The sequence below is a fragment of the Prionailurus viverrinus genome, chromosome C1, assembly GCF_022837055.1.
Source record: "Prionailurus viverrinus isolate Anna chromosome C1, UM_Priviv_1.0, whole genome shotgun sequence".
NCBI lineage: Eukaryota > Metazoa > Chordata > Mammalia > Carnivora > Felidae > Prionailurus > Prionailurus viverrinus.
This window is the reverse complement of record NC_062568.1, coordinates 83669739-83681611: the sequence shown is the minus strand read 5'-3', so window position 1 is coordinate 83681611 and position 11873 is coordinate 83669739. Positions and strand designations below refer to the sequence as shown.

Genomic DNA, 11873 nt, shown 5'->3' with positions numbered 1-11873 from the left:
ATTTCTGGTGACATTTGTCTGTTTCTTGGATGCATTGTGGAATGTTAACACATTAACTAAAATAGGTACCATAGGCTCTAACTAGAACATAGGGCCTAATTTGTACCCACAAAAAGGTTTTCAAATTAAATAATACAGATTCAAAATCCAGTAGGACATAAAAAATTGACCCCATACCGTTTTAAGTGTGTTCTTGTTCTAAGTGTTCTTGTTTCGTATCTGTTCACCTACTAACTCACCGGTATTCAGAGAAAGCCCTGTATTTGTTCCCTTTACTGCCCTGTCTATACAATATGATTTGTTTTGAAGTTCTATCTTGCCATGTCATTGAAGAATAATGAAGAACAATGTTCATGTACACCTTCACAAACATGCAGAGTTCTATAAAGTTGAATGTTATAATTTTTAATGCTTTCTTTGTTCCTTTTCCTATGATTGTTTCTTTTCAATCCACTTCTGACTGCTAGGATATCTGTAAAAAAATTATTTAAAAAAGTTGAAAACTTGAATGGTTCATGTTTTACATGATAGCTATTAACCTAAAGTTTCAGTATTTTAGGACAGACAATGCAATCAAACTACTGTCTAATCAAGATATTATGGTTCATTTCAGTTCAAATCAATTACATTTTAAGAAATTTATTCTAAAAATAAATACCTAACTGCCTGAGACAAATTTATGTAGATATGGATACAGTATATAATTTTTTTATAATAGGAGAACCTTAGAATTATTCTATTACTCATCAAAAAGGAACTGGCTAACATAAGATGAAAAAGCAAGTCGTAGAACATTATAATATAATTTTGATTAAAAATATTATATATAAAATTTTATAGCTATATATACCTGGAAGATTATATACCAAACTTTTATCAGAAAATATCTTTAAAAAATAACTTAGTGCAACAGGATGGACAAGAAGAAATGTAAGGGATTTTCACTGCATCTGAAATGATTTTTGTACAGTTTCAATTTTACCATGCTTTTGTTTTGCAATACTTTTCAAATAAAAATAATATAAAGTAACCCCAATAAATACCATTTCAAATATTCCCATAGTGGGAAGTTATGGGGTTAGAGACTGTTCCTATGAATATAGGCCAAAATGGTGGCTCCTGGAATGTCAGAGATCTGTAGCCAGGTGATCAATTTGGTGATAGAAAACAAACACCAGAAATCAAGGTTAGGTGCTGGGTCAAGTCTTGGCAAACAGTCAAAACTGACAAGTCATTGTCCGAGACAAGGTTAGAAAGTCAAAACATACAGACATCCAGGAGTCTGGAAGAACAGTGTTCTTAAATGCCAGTGCCATATCATGGTCAAATTTAGTAAGTAGCCAGAGCACTCATACACCCGTAAATCAAGGTAAGGCAACTCACCTACAGATTATGTACCATGGGACCCAGAATGACAAATAAACAATTATAATATTCAGGCAAAAAATTAGGAAGGCATGATAATAGAAACCAAGATAAGAAGTTTGGGCAAAATAGGGTCAGAGAAACAAATATGCATTCTATTTAGCAAACAAGTAGACCAGTGATATCAATAAGGGGTGGAGACTTCATCTTCAATGAAGTGTTTTCTATGTTTCTAGTGAAGCAGAAATGAATTCAAGGGTGTGGCTAGCACAGAATAGCAAATAAAAATGGGTGTGTAAAATTGGGTTAGTGATTAGTAATTAAACTGACTGGAATAGAGACTGTCAAATTCTACTCAAAAGCAGGATCTTCATATTCTTATTTTCAGTGCAGTAATTTGGGAAGACTGTAAATATTTTTAAATTACCCTATTCATGGGTTAATTTTATTGCTCTCTCCTATTGTGGACTACCTAAAAATTGTCCTACAACTTACCATTTTCAGTTTGTAGAGAATTTTTTGTTTGACTGCCCTTTTTCTATTTGTTCCTAAGACATTTTTTTTCCTTTCTTGTGTTTTCATTTCCTCATCTTAAGAAGGTCATTTAAATTTTCTATTTAAAGACCAGTTATCCCTCCCAATTTGATGTTATACATGCATTTAAGAAAAGTTACACTTGATCATCCCAGTCATTGATAAAAATCTAATAATGGACTCAGATTCTGAAGTATCACTCAGTATCCACTCCCATCCCTCAGGGGAGGGAAGACCGATTAATACCTACTATTTGAATGTGACCTTCCAAGCAGTTGCACACCCATGCTCTAATAGCAGGATCTCAACCCTGTAGTGCTGCTCCCCAATTAATGTCCTGTAAGACTGAATTAAAAGCCTGACTGAAATAAAGATCTTACATCTATTGCTTTCCTCTAAGCCACAGGGTCTGTTACTCTGTCACAGAGGGAATTAGATTAGTCTGATCTGATTTGTTCCTCATACAGATACATTTCTTAAAAATCCCCCTGAGCCCCCGCCAAGCTTATATAATATGTTTGCAAATTGAAAATTGGTCAATAAAAAGAACACACAGCAGGCATTGTGCTTCAAAATTTTGCACTCTGGATACAGATGTCCCTTAGCAACCAGAAGAATTAAATGCATTGTAACTTTTATTTTTAGGTGCCAAGATCAACGTACAGAAATACATTTGTTCATCATTTTCCGTGACTTTTCACACTACAGATATGAATAAGCTTCAGTGTTCATTTATATGCAATTTTATTTCCCTCACGCATCTTACACAGATGTGTACAGAGGCATAAGATATTTCCCCAAATCTGAAAATTGGTCAAAAACTCTGAAAACTTTCTTAGGGAAGACCAAGAATATGATTTTAAAATACACCAAAGGAATAAGAAGTACAAACTTACAATCAGTTAATTGCAGTAACTCTTTCTAATTAGACTTGAAAAAAATGCTGCTCTGTGTTTTATATTATTTTTTTTAAATCCTGTCAGGATGATTACACCAAAAACATACAGCACTCTGAAAAACACTTACTACTGGAAGCTATACAACAAGTTATCCAATTATATTTTGTAGAGTCCTTAATCTTTCAGTTTGCAAAAATATACATATGCACACACGAATTGCACCAAATTATAGAAATAACGTTTTATCTTAAACACTATTCAAGTAAATAAAAGAAAAAATTGTGACAAGGACTCAAGGAAAATAATCAGTAAATATCAAGTTATTTATGAGACATAAAAAATAAGATACACTTCTTTCTCCTATTCTTTCTGTAAAGATCTATTGAGCACCTATCATGTGCCAGCCACTGATCAAGGCGCTGAGGATACAGGGGGAAACAAGTAAGATAATATTTTCTGATTTCCTGTAGTCTACATTGTAATGGGAATAGACCATAAACACATAAATTAGAAAATTAACATAGTACGTAGGCATTGGTAACTGATGTGGAGAAAAATGAAGCAAGGAAGAGTTCAGGAGTAAAATGTTGCCATTTAACTAGGGCTTATGGGAAAGGACTTCACTGAACAAAAATCTAAGAGATGAGGAAGCAGGTCATGTAGTTATCTAAGGAAGAGAATGTTCAGGTAGAAGAATAAGGAGTAGATTAAGATTTTTGTAAAACTAAATTAAAGTGACCTGGCCATTGTGGCCTCAATTGTGGGAGATAATGAGGAGGAAGGACAAAGTTACTGTATATATAAATACATATCAGCTAATTTTAAATTGAAAATATTGTTTTTGATTACCTGATCACAAGTATCTGCATTAAAAATGTCCCTGCAATGAATGTATATACACAAGGACAATGCTTTATAAGTAAAAACTATTTTACTGAAGGAATATTATTTTTTAAAAATTCATAGAATTAATACATTAGAAAAGCAATTCCATGAACAGTATCTCCTCATTTTATTAGTTATATTTTGAGGGGTATTGTCAGGAAAGATTTTCCCTACATGTAAGTGCACACACACACACACACACACACACATACATTCAACACACATATTGCTATACCACAAAAGTGATGGAACATTACAGTTAACAATTGAAATTCAAAAATGTTAACTCATTTCACCTTTCATAATATTAAAATACATATGAAATAGCCAAAAAAGTAATTTTAAATAATTATGCTTTATATATTGGAAGAAAGTGAACACATTTGTCTTATTTAGAACAGCTTAAATCCTGAGGCTTAATGAACTGAAAAATCACTCAACATGATTGCCAAATGCATGCTATCCTTTTCTCCCTCAGAATTAAGTGTACAACTTTACCACTGGCACCTATACAAAAGAAAATCTATAATGCAGGGCACTTTTCAAGGTGTGTCAATTTTAAAGGCTTAAAAACAGTGCAATTTTATGCAAAGTGAATGGTCTTATCCTTTTCACAATTTCAATGTCTGATTGAATCAACTCAAGCATTCAATCAATCATATTACACGTAAGGCCAACTATAACATGACTAAATTGTCAGGTTAACCTTCTGTAGCTGTAATTGGCATAATGTATTATCCAAATTGTATGAAAGGACATTAACATAAAGTATGCAGTTTATAATCTAGAAAAAGATGGCTGAGATGATGTCCTCCTGGGTCATATGGAGAACAGGATCAGAACGTTCTATGATTAAGCCTTAATTGACAAAGGTGATCGAAATAATGACCTCCAGTTAACATGTTAGGCCAGGGCAAAGAAAACAATAATGTGTTAGGGAAAGCTAGGTTGTGTTCATCATAGAATGGCTTGTTATCACTATGAATTACAGACACAAAGAAAAGTGCTTAATACTAATGAGGTGATGCTTGATCACTCAAGTGATAACCAGAGGAAAACATCCCTACTAAAGTAGTATCTGTCTCTTTCCTAAGAAAAAATCTGTACAGGTTATAAACTTACAAAAGTTTAGGCAAATTTGCAAAAGGAGAACCGTATCAGAAAGAAAAATTGTTTCAGGGAAAACTTTAGACTTTTACGATTGACATTTTCCTAGACCGCTATTTCTGCCAACAAACTATTCAGAAGGATCAATCTATATATAATTATCAATATCATAGTTGGAAAAAAAATACATGAGGGGAAATCAATGACAAAGAATTAAAGAACTAAATTTTCAAGTGTCATAAGTGTTACTATAAGTGAAACTAGAACTAGCCAAATTAGTCAAAATTTGGCACTATTTTTCATATCATACTTCTAAAAAAATTTCCAGGGTGGTAATTATTAATATAATTGTTATATTTACTCCCACTATCTTGAAATATTAGACAAAAAAAAAATTTCAGCTGAGTCCACCTCTATGTGATTTAATAGACTGATAATGATTGTCTATAAAATTTTATTTCTGTAAGAGTTATCAAGGATTAGTGTCTATTGGACAGAAAAATTATGTGAATGAAAATGTCCCCCCTTACTCCACAAAATCAGAAACAAAAATACAAATGGCATTTCTGAGAAATGAAAACATTTCGCATCATCACAGTAACCAGTTAAAATTATTAGGCTGGCACTATGGATTGAATACTGGACATGCAATACTTTGAAGACAGAAAGAATGACCATTGAGGATAAGAGACTGTTTTCTTTACTGTTAAATCACTTTTATTTTTGAAAATCAAGGGGATATTAAAGCATTATTTTTTGGTAATTAATCTAGGATAAGTATGATACCATACCTTTCTTATCATGTGTCATTTCTATTTTCTGGAAATGAAATTCTTATCAGCTTGAAACACATGATATTACCATCTACCTTTACTACTCTAGACATTATATATTTTTGGTTAAAATTAGTTTTCTTCTGGGAAAGTTTCTTTTGGGTGATGGGAGGTGAAGGGGAATAAGGAGGCAAGTTAAATCATTAATCTATATATATCTAATTGTAAGGTATATCCACATTTATATTTCGCTAGCTTAAGTAAATATAGGAGCAGATGCAAGTATTCCAAATATTTTACTACTGAGTCTATTTAGGATTTTTCTTGAAGATAAAACAAAAAAAAATACCTATATGATTTCATCAAATACTTTTAATTCACATGAGCAGTGGTGACAAATAACCTGTACAGTTGGTAATCCTAATATTTACCTTGAATATATGAGTTAAGCCCATATGAAAATACTAGTGTATAAGATTTTTATTAAAGATATTTCAGAGGCGTCTGGGTGGCTCAGTCAGTTAAGTGTCTGACTTCAGCTCAGGTCATGATCTCAGTTTGTGAGTTTGAGCCCCACATCAGGCTCTGTGCTGACAGCTCAGAGCCTGGAGCCTCCTTTCTGATTCTGTGTCTCCCTCTTTCTCTTCTCCTCCCCTGCTCACACTCTGTCTCTCTCTCAAAAAAATAAACACTAAAAAATTAAAAAAAAAGATATTTTAGTTACCTTCCCACACACTTATAATAATCCTGTTCAGTAAAGTGACAATGACAACTGGTAAAAGAAATAATTTACCCCACATTATGAAAATCTATATTAGTAAAATGTGGGCATGACTTAAGGAAAAAAAATGATGTCCTGGGAGGAAGGACTTCAGATAAAAGTAAAATATATATATATACTTATATATAGTGTAAGTATAGTATAAGTATATAACTTATATATAGTATATACTATATATATATAGTATAAGCATATATATACTTATATATATATACTTATATATAGCATATACTATATATACATAGTATAAGTATGTATTAGTATAAGTATAGTATAAGTATATAAGTATATACTTATATATATACTTATATATGCTTATATATGCTTATATATACTTATACACTTATATATACTTACATATATATGCTTATATATATATAAGTAAAATATATAAGTAGTTGTGTGTATTAATAGAGTAATTCCATATAATGATATAACATCCCAACCTTGCCATTTAACTATTTATAAATAGGTGAGATACTAATATGCTCCCTGTAGGAGTTCCAGTAATTCAATAAGTCCTCTTTGGTTTCTGAGAATCTCTGATAAAGAAAGTACTAATCTATATGTGGTCTGAAATGGACTTGGTCTGGATTGAAATTCTGCAGTGACCCTGGCACCCGGAAATGTAAATTATTTACCTTTTAAGCAATTTAAAGTAATAGTCCTGGACATGATGGCCATATCAGGGTACTGAGACCGAGCAGGTCTGATATACTTACCCATGAAATTTTATCAAAATCTTCAGTTTAGAGAAGAAAACTTAGTACTTTCACAGCTAAAGTTATTTTATTATGTGTGGAAAAACCTGGTCAAAATAAAATTTCAGCATCCGCTAAAATAGGTACACAAATTACACTTTACTCAAATACTCAGGTAGAAAACTTTGGCTCATCCCAGTGAGTGATTGACTCATAAACAATCATTCTCATCATCAACTGAGTCCATGTTTCTTTCTTATGATGAATATTTTGTTTTGCTCCTTTTATCAAGCAGAAATGAAATTCATGGCTAATATCATATACTTAGACACATAATTTAAAAAATCAGTATGTTTCACCTATAACAAAGTAATTTATAATAAAACAATACATATTTTAACATTTAAATCTTTAGGTATACTTGTATAGGAGGAGAAGTAATTATGTGCTGATACAGCTACATAAAATTATGATGAATATAATGGCTATAACCGCCAACTAATAAAAGTATTCTTTACAGACTACTCACATAAGTAGCTTTGCCATAACAACCAGTTTTTTTGTTTTTTTTTTAATTTTTTTAATGTTTATTTATTTGGCGGGATGGGGGGAGGGGCAGAGAGAGAGGGAGACACAGAATCTGAGTTGTCAGCACAGAGCTCTATGCGGGGCTTGAACTCATGAACCACAAGATCATGACCTGAGCCAAAGTCAGACGCTTAACCGAGATACCCAGGCACCCCAGCAAGTTTTTTAAAATGACAATAAACACTTAAAACAACTTCTGAACAAAACAAGTATCTTCCCTTGACAGCATCATAATTCTATTTCTAAAAAAAAAATTCTGTTTTTCAGAACTGTAAATATATGTATATATATACATATACACATGTTTGTGTTTTAGATCAAATATAAATGCATTTTTTTCATCCAGTTGAACATCCAGCTCCCTAATAAAGAGGTGTGTACAAACCAGATGAGTTTTCACTGTGAGAGACTAGAACTATAGTTATTATATGAGCAACTTTTTGGTTGTGTATACAGAACCTCAGTTATCTCTGAGGTAAGTGCTGCAGGTATTGGAGGAGGAAGAGGTATCTCAGGCCTCTGGATATCTTTTAAATTACTAGAGTATTTTTAAAATTTTTTTTTTTAAGTTTATTTATTTTGAGAGAGAAAGAGACACAGAGTATGAGGGTGGTAGGGGCAGTGAGCAAAGGAGAGAGAGAGAATCCCAAACAGACTCCATGCTGACAGAGCAGAGCCTGACTTGGGGCTCAGTCATGAAACTGTGAGATCCTGACCTAAGCTGAAGCCAAAGGTCAGATGCTGAACCCACTGAGCCACCCTGGTGCCCCATGTACTAGAGGTTTTTTTTTTTTTTTTTTTTCCTTTTCCTTTAGCTGCTCTAGGATCTAAACACAAAGCTTGATTTGATCAGACTGAGTGTTCTAGGTAGGGTTAGAGAAGAGATCATCACCTGGAAGCTGGTCTCTCCAATCTGGACTGTCCCCGCAAGAGGTGGAGAATGCTGTTCTTTAGGCTGAAGCCTCCTGGCTGAAGGGAAGGTCTGGTCAAGGACTCTGGGTACTTCAAGTGTTTTGTCAGGTGCTGCAACCAACCAATCCTTGGAGTTCATGCAAGGTCACTTAGCCTTTAAGCATCTCAGTTTCCTTATCTGAAATGAGGGGGAGTGGTTAATGATCTTTAATGCCCTTTCTAGTTCCAAAATTATAGACTTTCAGGAATCTGTCAGGAGATTACCCTAGTATTGTCATTTTCAAAGTAGCAGTAATGCCTGAGACCAGCAGGGGCTCCCAGCAATTAGAAGTAACAGTAAATGATTAGTCATTTCCTTTGTTTATGATGCTAAAATTGCTCAGCCCGGTTGCACTTACACTGTAAAGGAGTCAGATCAGACCAGACAACCACTCCACACTCCAGACCTAAAAGTAGAATATCCCAAGACAGGCAGTGGAAAGAAATATAGCTCTCCTATCCTCCCAAACTGGTAATGTTAACGATCTCTGCATTTGTTCCTATGGCAAGTATCTCTCTATGTGTTTTAATAAGGTAGAATTAGTTGAGTGACCCATCCCAGCATTACTCAAACATAAACTAAACCAACTAGACAATTTACCAAAACCAAATATATTACCTGTAGAAGAAAATGATTATGTGCTTCTAAAATAATGTAAAATCATAAAATTATTGACTACTAGATCTTGATAATCATCATATAGTCAGTTGAATATCAAAAAATGTTTTAACACTACAAATTATTTTTGCTTCTTTTACTTAAAAGTTCTTGCTGGTGAAAGATTGGTTTACCAAAAATGTTATAATTTTAGAATTTATTTTCTTACTTTCATATTATTACTCAAAGGCATGTTGAAATGCTAAACAAAGCTAGTTATGAAAAAGTTTGTACTCCTATACCACCTGGAGCATACATCTGCTAAGGTACTAAATATACTGTTTTAATTGTTGGTTTACTTGTCTGTTTATCCATACGACTGTATAAGCTATTTGGTCAAAGGAGTTGTGTTTTACTATCTTTACATCCTTAGGATCTAGAAAATCTGGCCATATATGTGCTAAGATGCAAGCTAAAAATGAACTGAAGTTCATACACAAAACTACTATAATTCTAATTTAAAACAAATATAATTACTATTTTGGCATATTTGTACATCTCTCTCTTTTTTTTAATGGCCAGACTGACCCCTAGTCCCCATAAAGACAACAGGGCCCTATGAGGTCCGAAGGTAACCATCATTCAAACTTCCGCGTCAAGAGCACAGTGCAGGCACAGGCTTCCCCAAGATGTTCTGGTGGTTATGGGCAGACTTTATCCAACAAGGGCTTGATGTCTGGGGGAAGACTGCTGGAGCCTTGTGTGCCTGCACCGCAAGCCACCCTGGCTCAGATGTCAGGTAGCCTAGGATGGGTCCCCAGTGTCTGGGACTTATGGGGATGGACAGGGCCCCCAGTGAGGACATTTGGGGGACTCACAGCCAGATCTCAAGGAACTGATGAGGAATAAAAGCAGAAAAATACTCCTTTGCCCAGAAGGCTGACCTATTGCCTGCATAGTTCAGGTAAGGATCAAATATGTACTGTTTGCTACATTCTTAAAGGGTCTCATGACTGCATGTAAATTTCACCATTAGTTACTATTGTACTGAATGATAAACACCAGAGAAATCTTATGAAAGTAGTTTTAATAGAAATTCAAAGAAGACATTGTTGATCTAATATTCTCTGCACATTCCCTCTCTTGGGCAATAAGCATATAACCACCAGCTTCATAGAACAAAGGTGCAGTCTTTTCTGCCGATGGGTCCTGCCCCCAGCTACTTAAATAAACTTACTTAGCTGTATCATACAATGTCTCAAGAATTCTTTCTGACCATTGGGCTCCACAACCACGAAACAGAACTCCGGAGCCTTACCATTCTTCTCAGGCTCGGCCGAATAAGAGTCTCTGGAAGAGAAGCACCTGGGAGACCTGACTCTCACAGAGGCTCTGAGTCTCTTCTCAGCGGTCTAACTCAAACAAACTTTCCCTCACAGCATCCTGACTGCAGTACAATCTCCTGGCTCCAGGAAGATGTCCCAAGGGGCTGAGGCGCCTCTGTACACACAGGCTCTGAAGCCTGGCAAGCCTGAGGGCAGGAGGTACGCAAAGAGGAAAGTTGGCAGGCTTAAGTGCTGTGCAGGGGAAGCCAGGCTCCCTGAGCTTCCCAGACTTGGGACTGGGTGGGAGTCCAACCCATACTTTTGCCCACAGGCGGGTATTGTGAGGAACACATGAAGTTGAAAAGCACCGCTCGCTTCCGAAACAGCTTAATTTATTTGACACCAGATCTCGCGGGATCACGGAGCCAGATCTCACGGGATTACAGAGCCAGATCTCGCGGGCTCTGGGAAGTCGTTCTGGGTCTGAGTAGGGTTAAGTGGAATAGGAGACAAAGGGCATGATGGTTATCAGGCAGGCCTCTAGTCGAATAAAGAAAATAGGTTCATAGAGGGTCTGAAGTGAACTATTCGCGATATCTCCTTACCGACGGATCCGTGCACAGAAAAGCTGCCCCAGGAAGATGACATGGTAAGCACAGTCAGGCTTCAAGCCAACAGTGGGTATGGGCTTGGATGGGCAGGTGTGCAGGAGTGAACCGCGCAGGCAACAGCTGCTGTGACTCAGTACCAGAGTTTGGGAATTGTGGGATTGGACAGAGCCCCAGTGGGGACTTCTCAGAGATTCGCAAGGATGCCAAGGCCCATCCTGTTCTAGTTGCCAGTTCCCTGAAGCCAGGTCTCAGGAGACATTCGTAGCCTTGCCATCCAGGGTCCAGCAGGAAGTTCCCTGATGACAGACACCTGGGGCACCTTACTCCCACAGGTGCCTTTACTCTCCCCAGGCACAGGGCCGCAAAGGGTCTCACTCAAACCCTCTATATCATAAACCTTTGGCATCATTACTGTAGTTCAGGGAACTCCCAGCTACAGGAAGAGGGGCTGCTGGGCTGGATGTGGCCCATATTCACACAAACCTAGAGGTCCTGGGAACTCGAGGGCAAAAGGCTGGTGAGAAGCAAAGCGCACGTGAGGTAGCCCATCTGTCTCTGGACTGGTCCCAGGGTCTGGACGAGTCACTGGAGAGACCTGTGGGGGAAACAAGAGGCTGCCAGTGTTCTTCTATACATCCTTATTTTTATAATTATGTGGTTGCGCTAAACGTAATAGCCCTTAAATTATGTTGTGTGTATCGCTCATAAGCTTGATAAAAATGCAGATTTCTGGTTCCCACTAAGACATCTAGACT

General features: G+C 36.0%; 1 long non-coding RNA gene across 1 annotated transcript; it reads right to left on the bottom strand.

Annotated features, from left to right (window-relative positions):
• Positions 1-408: 408 nt before the first annotated feature.
• LOC125173425 (uncharacterized) lies at positions 409-11451 on the bottom strand. The gene is made up of 3 exons (XR_007155019.1): positions 11113-11451; positions 8526-8723; positions 409-472 (listed from the first exon to the last, which is right to left on the bottom strand). It is a non-coding gene; the product is annotated as an uncharacterized LOC125173425 (long non-coding RNA).
• Between the last annotated feature and the right edge of the window lie 422 nt (positions 11452-11873).